The sequence below is a fragment of the Lissotriton helveticus genome, chromosome 10, assembly GCF_964261635.1.
Source record: "Lissotriton helveticus chromosome 10, aLisHel1.1, whole genome shotgun sequence".
NCBI lineage: Eukaryota > Metazoa > Chordata > Amphibia > Caudata > Salamandridae > Lissotriton > Lissotriton helveticus.
The window spans coordinates 993,558,710-993,575,533 of NC_136071.1; the positions used below are offsets into that span (position 1 = coordinate 993,558,710).

The window sequence follows — 16,824 nt, forward strand, 5'->3', positions numbered from 1 at the left end:
CACCTCTTCTGTGATCATGTATTTCTATTCCAGGTACACCTTGCAAGAAATGTCACTGTGCCAGCAGTGCATACACACTCTGCCGCTTCTAGGCTCTTGAGACACATGCACATTTTCACCATAATGTCAGTATGCTGCACGAAAACGAAAATGTGTTCGTTTTACAAAGTCGGTCATTAAAAATGCACAGACATAACTGGCAATTTAACTACAAATCCACAAAGGCGTGGTATCTAAAACCCTCTTGAAAATTTTGATATGTAACAATATCAGCTCCACGATATCTGCTTTTACAGTATCATAATGTATCATCAAGGTAAGAAAAGGTGAACTTAAAACATTAAATCCACTCTCATCTCTGAATGTTTAATTAGTCGATAATGTCAGGAAATCAGAATAGAAAAACGGCACTCCCCATTAATGTTTATACTGACAATACAGTGGGTAAATCTGAATGGGAAATGCACAGGCCCAGTGAATGCTTTCCTTGACAATATTGTACATGAATTAGAACAGTAACTCCACACTACCAGATGATGTTTGATCAGTAGATATTGTGACAGTATCAGAATAGTAAATCTACTCCCAAACACTTTGAATGCTTATCTTGTCGATAATTCATGGAAATTAGAATAGTAAATCTACACCCCAATATTAGAGTAGTAAGGTCACATCCCGCATGAATGCTTTCATTGATATTCTGTGACTTAAAATAGTAAACCTTCACTCCCCTAACAATGCTTAGCTTGGCAATATTGTGAGTAAAACAGAATAGCAAATCTACACTCCCATATGAATTCTTACCTGGACGATACCATGTAACTCAATATTTTGAAGTCTATGGGGCATGTTCTCAAGTCCTGTTGATAACTATTAGAGTGCCAGTTAGCGGGAGGTATATTAGCGCATTCTATCCCTGATACTTCTCGCCTTGTTACTGACCTATTACCAACATGTCGCTAACAGGTGATATTTTCAGGGATCAGCGGAGAAAACTTGTGCTATCATCAGCACAATGGTGATAGGAAAACTGGCGAAAGCGGGCCGAATCTAGAGATAAGCCCTTAGCAATATAAAAATTCATGCTAGGAAGGGGAATTGTAAGCATGCTACACACCTGTGAGTGTCTCAAGGCGCTGAGGGGGGGGGCACAGATCTGTTAGACAAAGAGCCTGGTCTTGAGGGTCTTCCTGAAGGTGTTCAGGGAGGGGACTCGTCTGATGTCTGCCAGTAGCTCATTCCAGGTCTTGGCTGCAATGTGGGAGAAGGCTCTTCTGCCTGCTCTGGATCTGTGGATGCATGGGGTTTTGTCCAGTGCAATGTTGGAAGATCAGAGGCTTCTTTTGGGTACGTGGAAGTTGAATATGTCATTGAGGTATTTGTGTCTGTTGCTGCGTAGGCATTTGTAGGCGTGAGTGAGGATTGTGAAGGTGACTTTTTTCTCCATGGGGAGCCAGCGGAGTCTATGCAGGTGTTGGCTGATGTATTCATGCCAGGGGATGCTGGGAAGAGTCTGGCCGCGGTGTTCTGTAATGTCTGGACTTTGCAAAGTAGGGACTTGTAAATGCCGGCGTGGAGTGCTTTTCATTAGTACAGTCTGCTGGTGATGAGTGCATGGGTGACTGTTTTCCTTGACACTGGGGGGATTCATTTGAAGGTCTTGCAGAAGATGCGGATCGTGATGAAGCAACTGGAGGTGATGGTGTAGAACTGTTGGTTCAAGGTGAGGGATGAGTTGACTATGATGCTGAGGTTTTTGTTGTGGTCCGAGGGTGTAGGTGGGCTTCTGAGGGCGGCGGCCAACAAGTGTTATCACATGCTGAAGGGGTGGGTCCAAGGACAAGGACTTCTGTCTTCTCAGCTTTGAGCTTCAGGCAGCTGTGGGTCATCCAGATGGTTACATCGTGCATTCCTTTCTGGAAGTTGAGTCTTGCAGTGGTGGGGTCTTTGGTGAGGGTGAGGAAGAGCTGGGTGTCATCAGCGTAGGATACAATGTTGTGGCCATGTTGTCGGACGATGGCAGTGAGGGGGCCATGTAGATGTTGAAGAGGGTGGGGTTCATAGATGACCCCTTGTGGGAGTCCGCAGGTGATTTACATGGGATCAAAGAGGAAGGGTTGCAGTCTGATCCCTTGGCTTTTTCTGGTGAGGAATGATCAGATCCAGTCTAGGGCTGGGCGTCATGTAGTCTGGTGACTTGCGTGCAGTGGGAGACGGTGTTGAAGGCTGCTGAAAGGTCGAGTAGGATGAGGGCTGTGGAGTGGCCTTGGTCCAGGATGATGCGGATTTTGTCTGTGGCGGCGATTAGGGTGGCCTCGTTTCTGTGGTTGCTGCGCAATCCGGATTGGGACAGGTGGAGGATGCATTGTCTTCAATGAATCGTGTCAGTTCCCTGTTGACTGTTTACTCTGCAACTTTGGCCACGAAGGGGAGGAGCAAGATGAGAAGGTAGTTCTTGAGGTCGGTGGAGTCAGCTGTGGTCTTTTTGAGCAGGGGCCAGACTTATGCAAGCTTCCAGTTGTCTGGGTAGGTGCCTGTTCTGAAGGGGGTGTTGATGGTGTGTTGTAGTTCATGTACGATGACAGACGCAGCTCTGTGGTAGATGTGAGGAGGGCATGGGTCGGTGGGGGCCCCCGAGTGGATGTCTTTCATGGTCGAGGTGGTGTCTTCGGCTGTGACTGGCATCCAGGTGGAGGTGGTGGGCTGGCAGGTGTGTCTGGGGCGGGGGGACGGCTGGGGCATCTGCTGGATGTTTGGCAAAGTTGTCGTAGAGTTTTTCGATCTTGAGGAGGAAGTAGGTTCCACGCTTATCGCAGAGGTCTTGGGAGGGGGTGATGTATGTGGCTCCGCTACATGGGTTAGTGAATTCATGAATGACACTGAAGAGTTGCTTGAGTAGTCAAACATTTTGTTGTGGATTAACTTCCTCATGGTGGTCCTGATTTGGTTGTGGTAGCCCGTCATGGCATTCTTGTAGGTGGTGTGTATTTCCGGTGTCTTGGTGTTTCTCCAGTTCTTCTACAGGCATCTACAGGTGTATCTTGCTTCTTTGAGGTCGGTGGTGAGCCAGGCGGCTTTCCCAGAGTGCTGTTTGTCGGTGTTGCATAGAGAGGTGAGCTCGTATGCGCAGTTGGAGATCGAACTGTGGAGTTCTCTGTCTGCGACGTTAGCGTCTGATGCCCAAGGGTAGTTGTCTCGGGTGAGGGTAGAGTTGAGTTGCTCATCTGTAACCTTGTTCCAGTTCCTCTGTGGTGTGCGTGGGGCTGGTTTGGATGCCTTGGGTTTGTCAAGGCTAAGTGTATGCAGTGGTGGTCGGTGCATGGCGGTTGCATTGTGTGGCTGAAGTGAACGCTGTTTCCTGCTGCAAAGATGGGGTCTAGGGTGTCGGCTGCTCTGTGGGTCGGTGTGATGAGTTATTTAAGTACGATGTTGGTGAGGTTGTCACAAATGATGGTGGTGTTGGGGTTGCTGGGGTTATCGAGGTAGAAAATCAGGTCTCCAATGAGTATGTTGTTCATTGAGGTGATGGCGTGGGGTGCGATGAAGTTGGTGATGGTGAAGAGTGTCCGGGGCCTTGGGGTCTGTAGACGAGGGTTCCTCGGAGTGTGGAGTAGTTGTAGCTGGTCTGGATTTGGAAGTGCAGGTGTTCATTGGAGGGGAAGGTTTCACTGGAGGTGGGGAGGCGGAAGGTGTTCTTTTGGGCATTTGGGGCAATCCTTCCTCTGGATCTTGTATCCGTCCGGGATGGCATGGTTGATGTCAGGGGCGGAGGAGACATTGGTCCAGGTCTCCGTGAAGGTGTTGCCGGGCAAAAGAGAGTCGAGTAGGTTCCAGATTTCCATGGCGTGTATGTGCATGGAGTGCCAGTGCTGGCGTCGGCTGTGTTGGAGTCTGGGGTTGTGCTTAAGGTCCAGCAGCAGTGGAGGCAGGAGAACTTGCCATGGGAGGTGTTTGGCGAGGCCTGTTGGCAGTCTCTGACTTTTCAGGGGTTGAGTGTGTGGAGGTGGCTGTGCTGTAGCAGTGGGTAGCCCGAGATCCAGAGTTCCTGGCGCTGGTTGCGGTGGGGTTGCAGATGGGTGCAGACGGGATTGGCTTAGGTACACCAGCTGCGCAGGTCCACTACGCAACTGCGCAGCGTCTGCCATTTAGTAGGGGAGAAGGGAGGAACTGTCAGCTGGGAGGTGGCAATGGGTGAGGACAGGGGTGCAGGGCCACAGGGGCAGCAGTGGCGGGAAGCAGGAAGTGCGGGCTCCTAGAAGCCAAACAAAAGATACAAAATTAAAAACAAGGGATAACTAACTGATGTAATCATGCTAAGTATCCTCAGGGGGTGGGAGGGTGGCTAGGACTGCTCCAAACATGGAGTAGGGCAGGGGCAGATTGACACACCCACTCAAGTGCGCAATGACTGTTTGGTCAGCCCCCTCAGGCCGCCCAAAACAGTCATGCACACTTCCCTGTTCACAATGCAGGCTACATTACAGCCTGCATGCAGAAAATGCCCACCCCTCCGGCCCCAGGCTGCATGACTTGTCCCATTGCCGATTATCAATCCCACTGCTGCTTTGTAGCGTTGTGATTGACTCAGGAGAGGGAGCCTGGCTGCTTACTTCTTTTTCCTGGAAGCAGACACAGGAAATCAGGAGCTACAAAGACACAGCTTCGAGGTAAGACTTCCCTCAATACAATTTCAACAACACTCTCCCACACACATCCCTGCGTCGATGCACCATCCAGTGCTATTTCCGGTGTTTACCACCTCACAGCTGTCCAGCCCCCCCGCACTTCTCAATGGTGGCTGCTGTACGCCCATGCACAGCGGGCCTACCACTCGGGTGCCAAAGGCACCTACGTAGTTGCAACGCATGCCATCACCTCACATTCCATTCCAATGCATACTAATACTAGGCACATTGCAACAGTAGAGTGGGTGTTGCATAGCGGCGAAATAAAGATCAAAGGTACAAACCAAAGCTAACCTTTGCACCACACACCCAACCGCGAACCCTGGAATTCCTTTTTTGAGCCCCCAAAACACACACAAAAATCACATTTGAGACAAATGAACACACCATTTTTCATATTTTACCCCAACAAACACCCCATTTTCCATATTTTGCCCCAATTTTTAACCCTATTTTTTTATTTTTTACCCCAAAATTCACTCCATTTGTCATATTTTACCCCAAAAACGCCCCATTTTTCATATTGTACCGCAAAAAAATCACACATTTAAAATTTTTCTCCCAAAAACCATACACACCTGAGATACTTTAAATTACCCCATTACTGACCTGTGATAAAATGTGATGTTATGGCTCCCGCGTTGTCGGAGTTGCGTTGTTAATGATGTACTGCCTGCGTTGTAATGGAAGTCTCCCGTGCCATAGGCTAGGCCGTTTGTGTCCGTCTGCCCCTGGACCGCGCTCAGCACCAAGGAGCATTACCTCTTGGGCACTCCACCGCTACGACACCAGCACGCGCCTCGCCATTAACCCTGGACTCCACCTCGCCTGCTAGGACCAACCTCTGCTCCATGCCGGACCTCGCCCTTGCCATCACTGACGGCTGTATTATCACCCACAAGGAGCACCCTGACCACTAAGGAGGAGGCATTGCCATCACCTACAGAGGCACACTCCGACTGACAACGCACTCTAATGTGCCAAAAGGACTCACAACGTAGTAACTCATAACAGATCATAACAGACCATACTACCAGAAAGGCCCACATAGCATACACAGTGTGCTCTTAAATGAGGGATGCCTTTGATGTATACTGTAAAATTGCGCAGTCCGGCATTCCCATAACCCTAATGTAATAGAAAATGGCAGAAATCTGGATTCTTTTTTTTTAATGAAATGTCATTTCGAATGCACTTTAAACATTCTGAAATATTGGTGAAGCCAGCAGCTGTAAAAAATATGGGAATTTTTCGCTTTGCTAAAAACCTTAGGTCTACAAGGGTCCTCGCTTCCTCTATTCCTCTATTCTAAAGTGTAGGGTTGGTAGTGAACTACCTTAATTACATTTGCAGATGGAGTGCACACCTTATCCAGAATTCCACATTGGTGTCCAAATGAGGGTCTCGATTCCCGTTGCTAATGGTCACAAGACCATGAATCAGACCTATGCTTTTGGTTCCTGCTGATTAAGCATCCTATATCTGTGTTCATTTCTTTATCACTGACCCATTTTTTTGGGACCACGTGTTCCATCCGGATCTAATGATTACATCTAGTTGAATGTATATTAAGATGTTTACTACGGATTCATTTGGAAAAGGAGCGGTTGAAACATTCTACCGTCTTAAGTGCATTAACACATTTTTGATAGGTACTTTTAAATCAGTGTGGTTGCAAAGGTGAGGAGGTAACACATTAACCTACACTTCGATCCTTTCAAATCTTTCATAATATTATCGGATAGCCATATTTCACCAATGCTACAACTCGTTTGTATTAAAGGGTAATGCAATGCTATATTTTTGCCCAGAAACATTGTGAAGAAACAATTAAAAAGATGTGTATAACTATACATAATTCAATTTACATCCAATAAAATTTTCAGTAGTGATAAGGTGCCATAGCAATTGTAATGGAAATGGAAGAAGGTACTATACAAATTCTGATTCAATAAAATATATTTACATAGTACATAGTATATAAAATGGGTAAATATCACATTCACTAAAGACAATTCCATTTACTGCTCATGAGAAATGATTCTTTATAGCTAATGTGAAATTGTGGAGTAAAAAGTGACTAAAACGGGATGCAATGTGGATTGACATTGTTTTGTTATTGTGTAAGAACTTTCTCAATATTTAAAATGCACTTCAGTTTTTTTAATTATTTGCAATATCAATGCAAGGAAAACAATATAGGCATTTTCCAAAACCTTTAATCTACATGCGGCCAGATTCATGAAACGAAAATCGGCTCGCAAAGGGCCAGATTCTGAGAATCTGGCCCTTTGTGAGCGCAATTATTGCATTTGGGATTCATTATCCCAAATGCAATAATCGCTATTATAGAATTCGCTATTGTGCGAGGAATTGCATTTAAGGAATCTCTATTAGAGATTCCTTAAATGCAATTCATCAACCAATTTTAAATTGCGAATTCGCAATATTTGGCCGCTATTTACCACGAAGTCTGACTTTGTGGTAAATAGCGAAAAAATAGATTAAAGCGCTTTAGTGCATTTTTTTCTTTTGCATGTTACACACACACATGTCCTTTGGACATGTGTGTGCGCAACACCTGTGTAATGTTGCATTTCAGGGGTGCTACAGGGTGTCCTTTGGACACCCCTGGCACCCTTGAAATCGCATCCTTATTTGCGATTAGCAAATTGCTAATCGCAAATAAGGAATAACTCCCCATTCACTCCACCGCTACGACACCAGCACGCTCCTCGCCATCAACCCTGAACTCCACCTCGCCTGCTAGGACCAACCTCTGCTCCATGCCGGACCTCGCCTTTGCCATCACTGACGGCTGCATTATCACCCACAAGGAGCACCCTGACCACTAAGGAGGAGGCATTGCCATCACCTACAGAGGCACACTCCGACTGACAACGCACTCTAATGTGCCAAGAGTGACCATGGACCAGGTCAACTCCCAGAGCCGTAACAAGCTCAAGAACATCCTCTGCTGCACCCTCATGTGCAGACCCCCCAGGCCATGGCCCCCATTATCAAATGCCATTGTAGACTCATTGCACCCCAGGGTCTCCCATCCACCGACGACATCCAACTCGTTGAACTCAAGTGCCACCTGGACAACCCCAGTGACCAGAGCACCACCCCCTCCTGGGGAAGGTCACCGACATCAGTTGCAAGCAGCAAGTCACTTCAACAGGCCACATAGCAGGACACACGGTCTAGCATGTCACCTCCGTCAGCTGGTACTTCAACTACAGCCCATCACCGGACTCTCCTGGCTCGACCATCATTGGTAACATCACGTCTTCACCTTGCCGTCCGGACACCACCGCCATCATCGCACCCCCTCGCAGCTGGATCAAGACCAGCAACGAACATTTTGTCAACTCCCTCTGCACCAAACCTCCACCAATGCTTCCAAACGATGACACCTCAGCGCGCAACCACCACCAATGGATCTTTAACAGCGCCGACATTTAGGCACCCCTCATGAACAGCACTGCGTCAGTACTTTCCGCCTGCCTGATGGCAGGCGTGAGGGTGAGGCAGTGCCACAGGGATAGGTTGGCCCATGCATTGTTGTGACACGACTGCAGCAATGCGTGACTTTAGCGCATGCCGATACATCAGGATTACTGATGTTTCTGTCATTACTTGCGTCATGGAGTGCTATCCAGTGATTGCAGCACATCTATGCTGTCGCAAGAAGTGCGTAGTGAGAAGTGTTGCAATGCTGTCTTGTTGCAGCGAAGCAAGACTTTTCAAGACTGGGGCACAGGTATGCGCATTATCTTATTGATTGTGCGCATTCCTGCTCTGTAGTTTTTTCGCAGGGCAGCTCTGCAACATTGCTTGCAGCGCTGGCCTGCGCCAAAACCTGCAGAGATATAGGCCCAAGTTGTCCCACCATTTTTAAGACCTGCTATTTTCTGGTCTTAAGTAACTGGCTCTAACTGCAGTTAGAACCAATTTTTTGGCTCCTCAGAACTTCAAGGAGCCCCTTGAAAATATGGAATAGAGGTGTTTGCGTACCTTTTTGCATGGGAACGCCTACTTTGGATGTAATTAGTGAAAACTGTTGCTAACATGCTTTGAGATAAAAAAAACGGACAGCTATCACCAGAAAATCACGCTAAGGCTCCTTTGGTGCAGCTAGCTAATAGTGAGATAAAGTTATCGCCGCTTTAGCGGCAAAAAAGTGCAGCTAAAACGGCGATAGGCCTTTGATAATATGCCCCTGGGTGCAAAAAAAGTGCAGACCAATGCGGAATACAAAAACATAAGGGGACATATCATCAAGGTCCATATTGCCGCTTTCCTGGCTTTAAAAGCCAGAAAAGCGGCGATATTCACAGCTCAATATCAGTAAGCTTGCGCTAAGCCTTGTAACCGCTAGTTTCCATGAGTTTGCTCCCGGATTCTTATCGCCCTGCATGTCATCGATAATAACATACAAAGTAGGCGTTTCAGAGCTAAACTACATGGAAATAGTCACAAACAAGGCTTCGCATTATTAACAAGCATGCAGCAGACCTGCTTAATGACCCGATTAATCGCGCAAAGCCCCCTTATTGCAGGATCTTAACACGTGCTTAAGAGTCGACTTCGCCATCTACTTAATGGGAGGTGGATTGTATGGTTAAGGTCACTGGGGCGTATCAGCCAGGATCTCCTTATCTCCTGCATTTTTTCTGCTAGATTCATCAAAGACCCGTCTTGCGAGTCTGTAATAGCGATACATAAGGAATCGCTATTACAGACTCGCAAAACGGGATTCATGTAGGAATCGCAATATTTATTGCGATTCTTACAGCTTCCTTATTTGCGATTAGCAATTAGCTAATAGCAAATAAGGATGCAAATTCAAGGGTGCCAGGGGTGTCCAAAGGACACCCTGTAGCACCCCTGATATGCAAATTTACACAGGTGTTGCACACACACATGTTCAAAGGACATGTGTGTGTGTAACATGCAATTGAGAAAAATGCACTAAAGTGCTTTTTTCTCGCTATTTACCACAAAGTCAGACTTCGTGGTAAATAGCGACCAAAAATTGCGAATTCGCAATGTAAAAATGGTTAATGAATTGCATTTAAGGAATCTCAAATAGAGATTCCTTAAATGCAATTCCTCGCAAATGTGCGAATTCTTTATTAGCGAATTTTGCATTTGGGATGATGAATCCCAAATGCAAAAATTGCACTCGCAAAGGGCCAGATTCTCAGAATCTGGCCCTTTGCGAGCGCAATTGAGCTTGATGAATCTAGCTGTATCTCTTTTTTTCAGGCGATACTAGCACTTTTCGCCGCTATTGCTGGGTTTCATATCACCTCGGAGATAAGCCTTGATCATTATGCGCTTTCTCGGCATTGAAACCCAGCAATAACCAGCGATATGTGAAATAGCGCTAAGCACTCTTTGCGATGTTTGTAGCAACTTGTTGTTAATATGCACCTTACAGTTTACAAACAACAAAAGGACACTGTTTAGAGATGGGGACAAATATCTAACCACAGTTGCCTTAAATAAACAAGCATTTGCAATGCAATAGGTCTCGCATTATTAAAGTTTGAGCTATTGGCATAGCTAATAATAATGCAACACCAATAGCCCAAACATTCAGTAATGCGAGACCTATTGCATTGCAAATGCTTGTTCAATGAGAGGCAGCTCTCCAGTGCTCCCTGATCTTCATCAATGGAAGTGTAAAGACTGCCAGATATACCGCTTCCAATACACCTCTGTCTTAATCTTCCACAATTCCTATGATTCCAGTACTAAGCTGCATATAATTATTAAGTTCTGCCAATGCAGCTTAGATCAGATGTGCATCACATCATAAAAGGCCACCACTGGGACTCAGTCAATGCACCTCAGTCCTGAACTTTAGTGCCTCATACCTTTTGTGACTGAGGACCAAAGGTCCTCCACAGCTCTGTCCATGCACCTAAATCTTCATCTCTAGCACCCCTCTTCTAATAGTCAGATCACAAATAGCTTTCTCTGCTTACACAGTTCAGTCTAGACCTACAGCGATTGCTGCTTGTTCAGTACTTTAATGCATAAACCGCTCTGCACCACTCTCCTACCTCGTGCAATTATGACTTGATATTACTCAGACCCACACTGCTGTGATCACAGCTCAGTGGCGCTGCCTTATAGAAATATGAAATAAAGGGAACCATTGGAGAATCTTCACTCTACAATGTTGAACAACAAAATAAAATCACGAGGAAAAACTGTTTTATGAGGCCTATCAACCACTTCTGGGTGCTTCTGCCCTTGTGTGAACAGCAGTGTTAGGTATTTGACCAGATTGTCTGGATGTTAGTGACGCACAAGTTATCATATGTGCGCCTACTTTCAAGACATTGGGTTGGAAACTATAAACACTGCTTTAATGGGACGTGGGTTCCAGGGTGTCCCAAGTTTCCAAGTGTGTTAAACACTTGCATTCTGTGACAGGATTAAGTTCACGGTGGAGAGGCATTGATACAAGTAAAATTCTGCTAAAATAATGGTCTTCAGAACATTCCAAAGATGTGGGCCTTGTGCCAGGATTTATTTGTCGCTGTGGGCACAGGTAGCATGCCTTACCTGCAGGGAAGGGTGCCTACTCTCTTTAACAAATGGGGGTCCGAGCGAGGCCACTGCGCACGAGGTTATCAACAAAAATAAATTCCGTTGTATTAGAAGTATTTACTTTGGTTTCGACGACGTCACGGAGCCTATCAGATGTATTGTGTGGTTCATACATATTTGCGTAACTTTTAAACTTCTGAGACTTAAAACGGACTCCTGAGAGCTTAAAAATCGCCTGCTTGATGACAATGTTACCACTATTGAAAATGAACGCAAAGCTTAAAAAAAACACACATACAAAGAAAGAAAACGCCCAATTTAGCTTGAATTTCACAAAGGAAGGTCGAGGGTCTATTGCGTCTGTGAAATAACCATATGGGAGTGAGATGCATGTTAGCCATACTGCAATAAAGCACGCATAGGTACATTGATGCAGCATAAGAGAATCGATTCCTCTTAAAAGAAACAAAGTCATTGTTGATAAGGTACCCAAGTTAATACAGTGTCTGTCGAAATTTAGGGAAGGTTCCCAAAGAAATCAGCAAACACATTAAAACATTAACTTGGTTGTGGATTAAGTTTCTTTTCTCGAATCGTTGGTGCACATGCATAGAGTCAGCTCAAATACAACACACATGATTAAAACGTTTTATTAATGAGCTGGAGAATAAATGCAGTTTTATTTGAAATGGAACGGAAACTGTTACCTCTGACACGACAAAAATCACATCGCATTGAAATTAAATATTGGCAGTTGCTCCTGGTTCGATAAGCATATCTGAAATACAGCCATGTTTTAGTTTTTTTCAAAGTGTGAATTAAAATGCACCCACTGTTCGTTTGACAGAGCCCTAGAGTGTTACCGTGTGCTGCTCATGAAGTTATCTGCTCCTGTGATTTGGGCACCAACAATACAAGTGCGGCCACAAAATTGAAAGCAGCACGACTCGCGACCAAACACAAATGGTTAAAAACTAGTCACACACTTCCCTTGCCCAAGCACATATGCAATTCACAGAGGGGCAGATTTATGATAACTGGCGCATCCCCAGGGATGCGCCAGTTATCTTGCGCCGCTGCTGCGCCACCCATGGTGCGCCGCATTTACAATGCGGCGCACCATGGGGCAAAAACGGCACAGATGCGTGACGCATCTGTGCCGTTAAGGTGGCGCATTGCTGGAGTTGCGTTGCAAGCGCGACGCAGCTCCAGCAAGGCTCGGGGGTGCCCCATCTTTGCAATGCTGCATCAAGACCTACGCCTGCTTCAAGCAGGCGCAGGGTTTTGACGCAGCATTGGCCTGAAAGTGACTGAGTGAAATCTTATAGATTTCACTCAGCCACTTTTGCGAGGCGCACCTGCCCCGGAACGCCCACCCTGCGCCGGAACGCCCACAAGCGGCGCAGGGCTTTACAACGTGACGCATCTGCCTAGATGCGTCACGTTGTAAATCGGTCGTAGGGATGCGCCACGTTTACGCCGCCTTGCGTGACGCAACAGCGGCGTAAACGTGGCGCAAGGGCCTCATAAATCTGCCCCATAGTATCTGCAGTTTTGTAAACTATAGGGAAAACTGGTGATTTTAAATAAATAAAGTTGCTTCGCCGTGCTGTCTTGGGAGGTGGGAGGGGTCTGAAAGCGCAGGTGATGTTAAATTTATAAAGGTGCTTTGACGTGCTGTGTTGGGAGACGGAAAGGGTCTGAAAGTGCTGGTTATGGTACATCAATAAAGGCGCTTTGCCATGCTGTCGGGAGGCAGGAATGGTCTGAAAGCACTATGGGGCAGATTTATGAGGCCCTTGCCCCACGTTTACGCCGCTGTTGCGTCACGCAAGGCGGCGTAAACGTGGCGCATCCCTACGACCGATTTACAACGTGACGCATCTAGGCAGATGCGTCACGTTGTAAAGCCCTGCGCCGCTTGTGGGCGTTCCGGCGCAGGGTGGGCGTTCCGGGGCAGGTGCGCCTCGCAAAAGTGGCTGAGTGAAATCTATAAGATTTCACTCAGTCACTTTCAGGCCAATGCAGCGTCAAAACCCGGCGCCTGCTTGAAGCAGGCGTAGGTCTTGATGCAGCATTGCAAAGATGGGGCACCCCCGAGCCTTGCTGGAGCTGCGTCGCGCTTGCAACGCAACTCCAGCAATGCGCCACCTTAACGGCACAGATGCGTCACGCATCTGTGCCGTTTTTGCCCCATGGTGCGCCGCATTGTAAATGCGGCGCACCATGGGTGGCGCAGCAGCGGCGCAAGATAACTGGCGCATCCCTGGGGATGCGCCAGTTATCATAAATCTGCCCCTATGTCATTAAATAAATAAAAGCGCATCGCCGTACTGTGTTGGGAGGCGGGAGGGGTCTGAAAATGCTGGTGATATTAATTAACTAAAGGGGCTTTAATGTGCTATGTTGGGAGGTGGGAGGGTTCTGAAATCACCAGTGATGTTAAATAAATAAAGGTGCTTTGACCTGCTATGTTTGGAGGCGGGAGGGGTCGGAAAGCGCTGGTGATATTAATTAAATAAAGGCGCTTCGCCATGCTGGGTTGGGAGGTGGGAGGGGTCTAAAAGCGCTATAATAGTATCTTTAAGAGACGAGTCAGGTGAGAAGGGCATGAAGGGTACAGTGAGGACGGGAACGGAGTAAGAAGAGGGTGAGAAGCATTGGGCACCGAATCACTCACCACGTCGGCGGCGCCACCCTCCCCGTTATGGGTCTTGGACTCTTGGTCTCCGGGATGGGTACCCTTAACTCCAGGATGGCGACAGCACTCACAGCATAACCCCGGATACACACATGCCGATGGGCACGACTTTCTGTATAAAAGCAAAATGAGCATGGGTGCCATTGTTAAAAGTGTGCACCCGTGTTTGAAAACTGAAAGCCTGCATTTGAAAAGCAGGAGGCAGCTGCAGCCGGGGGGAGGGAAGAAGCTTGGGCGTGCTGAGATTGTCCCGGGATTTTAAAACAAGCACGGGCGCCATTGTTAAAAGTGCGCGCCCGTGTTTCAGAAGTAAAAGCCTGCGTTTGAAAAGCAGGAGGCAGATGAAACAAGTCCGTTAATGTAACACCTGGCAATTTTTAGCACAGTTATTGTGCTTTAAATGGGACAGCACCACGCCCTCACATACCCGGTTTCATTCCGTCCTCATCCCGTTCTCTGGTAACGAGCCGGTCCCTGTCAGTGCTCGCACCGGATGCTCTTGGAAAGGACGTCAAAGTGGGGGATACGTACACCGGTAAAGTGCTGAGAACTGCCCTGAATATGTTCGTTTCCTGGACGCGAGGCCTGGTAACCTATGTGAAATGTTTACTATCTGACACCCAGCTCCCAAAGTACACACTGACAGTCTGACATGCTCTCGATCAAAGCTGCTTGGCGACTCACCCCCACCCCCTACAGTTGTGAATGACAAAAGAAACACCACAGCATCTGGAAACCAAGGCAACGGGGGACCCCATCCCTCTCCCCTCAGCTGAGGCTTCTATAGGGGAATACCAGGAGACTCCGGGGTAAGGCGGTGGGAGACGAGTTCCAGAATGTACCCTTCTGTGTGTTTCTGGGGAGCGGCGAGGGAAACGCTGAAATGTTTGACAGAGGAATGTTCATGTGTAGATTTCTAAGGATGGTCCCCCACAGCACAGCTGTAGAGGTGGAGTGTTTAAGCCTTTGCACTGGACCTGCATTTTGAAATGTGTTGATATTGGCATCGGCGTAGGTATAAATAGTGCAACAGGTGCAGTGGCACCAGGGCACAGAGATGTTGGGTGAACATTGCATTCAAATTAGGACTATTTGCTATCTAACCAGTGGGTTGATGGCTATTTCCGGTACTTTCACCATGCCCCAGGGCACCCTGGCTACACCACTGGAACAGTGGCTTGGAAAGATCTGCTCATTTGGGCGGGGGCGGGGGGGGGGCATTACTGTCCCGTACTAAACCAGTCTTCACATTGACCCTTCCCCTTCAGTGGCACTGCGCTTCTTCCATGGTGGGAACCGCGTGTCTTCCGGGAAGGGCCCTTTCTTGGCTCCATTTAAACAGCCATATCTATAGCTTTCAATAGCAGCCTGCCGCATGCAATGGGAAGAGAATACATCTGTGTTTCCAGGGTATATGTTTTGTGTGCATTTGTTTCTGCTGAGACGTGTAGACTGTAGAAAGAGATGCGGAGGCCCTGGCCGTAACTGCAGGGACGCCATGGCATGAAACCCTGGAGAGCTGCGTTGGCCAAGCACGGGTCGGGTGCCTCTGGACCTAGCTGCCCCTCCCCGCTGCGGTGTTTGGTGTGTCAGCTTAATGTCTCCCTGGCACCAACCGCTGTTTATTCATCCGGAGGTGGGGGAAGCGCAGCGGCTAATCCGGCCTTGTGTGTGTGTGTACACACCGCTCTCGCGCCGCGGTCCAGGAAGTTCAACACTCGAAGCTCGCGCCATATGTCCAGCGGTGGCTCCCTCGGGGGCCTGCTGTGACACCCCGGGGGGGGGGATACCGGGACCACCCGTTCCAATAGATCCTGCCAGAGAAAAGAGGTCACACGCTTCAGCATGGAGGGCCTCTAGGGAGGGAGGTGTGGGAGGAAAAGCACTAGCACTTCAAAAGCAGTGCTGGATTAAGACACATTTGAAATGTGCGATGCGAGCGACGCTTGGAGAACTGGGTTTCGTGCGGGAAAGTGCCCAAAACACTGCGCAGGCGCAGAGTGTTCTTGGCCGCTTCTCCGGCTCCGACAAGTGACGTCAGTCGGGCACACGCACTTCTGCGCAGGCGCAAAGTGTTCTTGGACGCGTCTCCGGCTCCGCCTGCTAACGGCGTACAAGAGGTAATGGACGGCACTGGAGTCCCTGGCCGTTCCTTGCCGCGTCGCCCCCGCCCGCTGTAGCAGCACTGGAGCCCCTGGCCGCATCGCACCCGTCCATCCACTGGGAGCCAGGCAGAAGGAGCCCGCAAGAAAAGAGCCTGGTGAGGTAAGGGGGGGGGCGTGTGTTTATGCAGTGTGTGTGTGTATGTGCGCGTGGGTCTGCGTGTGTGTATGCAGTGTGTGTGTGCCTGTGTATGCCTGTGTATTATGCCTGTGTATGTGCGCATGCGTGAGTGTAGAGTGTTTGCGCAAGGGAATGTGGACAGGAGAGGGGCACGGCGCCGTGCGCGCTCACGAGGTGAAAACTGAGCTACTCTGCGCTCGTGCACCCTTCCTGTCCACATTCCCAAAAACGGATCACAATAGTTGTCGAAGCAGACTCTGCTATCAATGCTTCGCATTGAAGCAGAGGTCGTGCTTCGACCTAAAAAGGTGAGGGCTTAGAAGTTATAATAAATAGTGTTAGACATCACCAGCCAAAAATATAGCAACTTAGCAGTTTCTGAAGTATTTTAGTTTTTTTTTTTTTTTGATCTTCACAGGTGCTGTTCCTGTAGAACATCCATGCCATTTGACTATTGGAAAGGTTGAATAAACAGCAGAACTTTACCTCTTTCATAAAACAGTCATAATGATTTATACTTATTGCCAGAATTGTGTGTTTCCATTTGTTCAGAACCCTCCCCGTAAAGGCTTCTTTTAGAGTTCA

The 16,824-nt window shown here is 47.8% G+C and overlaps 1 protein-coding gene across 1 annotated transcript in view; it reads right to left on the bottom strand.

Annotated features, from left to right (window-relative positions):
* The window catches only part of LOC144784710 (ATP-dependent translocase ABCB1-like), a 1,064,270-nt gene extending 1,050,174 nt beyond the window's left edge, over positions 1-14,096 (bottom strand). Inside the window, exon 1 of the mRNA XM_078663665.1 lies at positions 13,936-14,096. The gene's annotated coding sequence lies outside the window, so the exon portion shown is untranslated. The remainder of the gene's footprint in view (positions 1-13,935) is intronic.
* Positions 14,097-16,824: the final 2,728 nt, after the last annotated feature.